Source organism: Prionailurus viverrinus, chromosome A3 (genome assembly GCF_022837055.1).
Source record: "Prionailurus viverrinus isolate Anna chromosome A3, UM_Priviv_1.0, whole genome shotgun sequence".
In the NCBI taxonomy this organism is placed as follows: Eukaryota; Metazoa; Chordata; class Mammalia; order Carnivora; family Felidae; genus Prionailurus; species Prionailurus viverrinus.
Genome location: NC_062563.1, coordinates 110,642,206 through 110,645,345, shown reverse-complemented (window position 1 = coordinate 110,645,345; position 3,140 = coordinate 110,642,206).

The following is a 3,140-nucleotide window of genomic DNA, read 5'->3' as shown; positions in this document are numbered from 1 at the left end:
CTTGGAGAATCCCTAGGGGTCCATGAATCACATTTTGAGAACTATTTATTTTTATTTTTTAAAAATATATGTTTTTACGTTTATTTATTTGAGAGAGACAGAGACAGCACGAGCAGGGGAGGGGCAGACAGAGGAGAGAGAATCTCAAGCAGGCTCCATACTGCCAGCACAAGGCCCAATGTGGGGCTCGAACTCACAAAACGGTGAGATCATGACCTGAGCTGAAACCAAGAGTCGGACGCTTAACTGACTGAGCCACCCAGGCACCCAAGAACTATTGCTTTAACAAAACTTTGTGGTTATGGCTGCATTAGTCCAATGATGGGACTATAGCAATATGAAAATCCTACCATGGCGACTGCACAGATATGATCTTTTATAGCAGTTGGTACCTTAATATGTTCAAATCACAGTACAGAATCTAAACTATAATAAAGATGATAACCATCCCACTTGTGATTAGTACTATCACTGCGTACGCAACTGATTATTTTCCATGACGAAAAACAGGGCCTGAAAAGGTTTTATTGGATATAATAGTCACGGGCTTTCTTCCATAGGAAGAGTGCGAAGAAAGGAAAGGCTGCAACGGGGAAACATCTAGTAGATACGGGAGATTTCTGACAGTTTCTAGAATGAAAGAAGGGAGAAAAGAAGAATGAGTGAAGGAAAAGCGAAGGAGTCCCTTTATATTTAGTGTCTTTACGTAAAGTCCCTTTACAGTTAGTGTCTAAGGCACAAGAAAAGATACGAATAACGAAGGTAGGGATACACAGATAGAGGCTTGCAGTTTTCTGGAGAGTTGTCAGAAAAGCCTACACGTGTAAGAAACGGTTTGCTAAAATCAGCTTCACTCATTGGTACGAGATACATCACATGGCTGCATCTGTGGTGGATACAGAGAGGCACTGCTCGGATGCCCCTGCAGGGAAGGACTCTGCTCCAGCTGTTGGAGTGCTGTTGGCAGACGGCCTCTAGCTGTCAGCTCCTTTGGCAGCAGAGAGCTGCTTTCAGGAAGTCACTCCACTGAGGTGGGGTGGGGGGAGAAAGCCCTAGACGTTTTGGCTCACCGCTCAGACCCGGCTTTCAGCTCCAGGGCTCCCCGTGGGGTTGGCTGAGGCTGTGGAGGGGAGACCCCCTTCTCTGCTAACTTTTCCCTCGTGCCCAGTCCTATCTCTCCTTCTCCCTGCCTCAGGGGTTTGTCCCAAGGGCACATCCTGAATGCTAAACTCTGTCTCAGGGTCAGCTTCCAGCAGATCCCAAACTACACCAGCATCTACTGACTAAAATATAAGCAAAATTGAAGAAAACTGGAGAACGCTTGGGGATGGAAAATCATCATAAAATTATGTGTTAACGTTTAACTCGAGTTCACTTGTCTTTCACTTTAAATTGCTTACACTGAGCATGACTTTACATTTTGTAATTGCTTTACATTTTTAAATTGCTTACGCTGAGCGTGACTTTAACACTTTGTTTCCTATCAGTTTGCTATGTCTACTTCCCCTTTCCTACAGGAATCGTACTGTGGAAAGATAAAAAGGTAACAGAGTAAGAAAAACAGTTAGGTGGTTTCTTCCCCGACCACTCAGGAAATCCATGATTTCAAGGCTGGCCTAAGCAGCAAGTGAGGAAACATGTTGGGAAATGTGACAGTGGTTTTGTTCTGAACATTAGACTAACAGAAAGTTATGAAGTGGTCCGATTATTGGAAGAACTGTCCCTGAACATAATAAAGAAGGTATTTAATTTTAAGCCTAAAGATTTCAACACTCACTTAGAAGTCTCAGACCTGAATAGGATTAGTAATTTTAAACATAAACAGGAAAGTAGGTACCATCCTGTCTTCCCCTACAGCTCCAGATGAGGGCAGAACAGTGGATTCCCAGGCATTTTGAACGTTTAGGAGACAGGGGGGCGCCTGAGTGGCTCAGTCAGGTAAACGTCTGACCTCGGCTCAGGTCATGATCTCATGGTTCCTGGCTTTGGGTTGGAGCCCCACGTGGGGCTCTGTGCTGAGAGCTCAGAGTCTGGAGCCTGTTTCGGATTCTGTGTCTACCTCTCTCTCTCTGCCCCTTCCCCGCTCGCTCTCTCTCTTTCTCTAAAAAATTTATAAACATTAAAAAAAGAAAAGAGTTTAGGAGACAGAGCAGGTGAGTCTTCTGACTGCCTCCTTTACCTTCAGACCTTTGATCTCTGGGAAATATATCTATTTCAGTGTCCTTGTCCTGATTTTTCTGGGATCTATAGGTTACCGGGAGATGACTCAGGCAGGTTACACCCTGATCCTCACTGTGGAAAAAGAGAATGGTGACATAAATGTCCTGACAACATAGACTGCATACCTACAGACAAAATTGAAATATTATTTTTTTTTTCTTTTCCCTAAGATTATCTTGATAACAGTGATCTTTGATATTACAAAGTAAATACAATTATATTTAGGTATTCCTTTTGGGAGCATGCACTGGGGAAGATGACTATGTAAAGAGCCACTGTGAACATTTTCGATCTCATTTATTATGGAGATTCACTCAAGCATACTCAGTTTGTGAGTATGACGATCTGTTGCCTATAAGGCAAGGCAACTACTTGTGAGAAAAGAGAAAAGATATAATGGGCTATTGTAAAGGAAATACTTTGAGGGTTCTAGTTCAGGCTTTGTACAGGGTTTGAGTCTCGGTTTTCTCATCTGTAAAGTGGGGTTAATACCTACCTCGTTGGTTATGAAGATCACATAAGGGGACATGGGAAGAGCCAGGCACCTAGGACAGTGCTTGGTACAGTAAATGTGGATTCCCTGTCCATCCCTTCCTGCAGAGCTGTGGGAAAACACTCCATAACCTCATAGGGTGTGATGAACTGTCCCTCCCCTTTCTATTCCCAGTTATGGCACTGGAGATCATAAAAACGCCTCTTCCCTGTCTCTTCCTTTCTTCCTTCCTCTCCAAGACAAGGAAGTGGCCGGCTCCCTTCCCTTGTTTCGGAAGCTTTCGCCTCCCAGGACAGCCCAGCCCCCGGGTTGCTAAGGTCGGGGGTTGGGGGTGGGGGGAGGAGAGCTGCGTCTCCGGCCTGCGCAGCGCAGTGGGGAGGCGGCAGGGAGGCGATGGGGAGGCGGGCGCAGTCGACCCAAGGGTGGA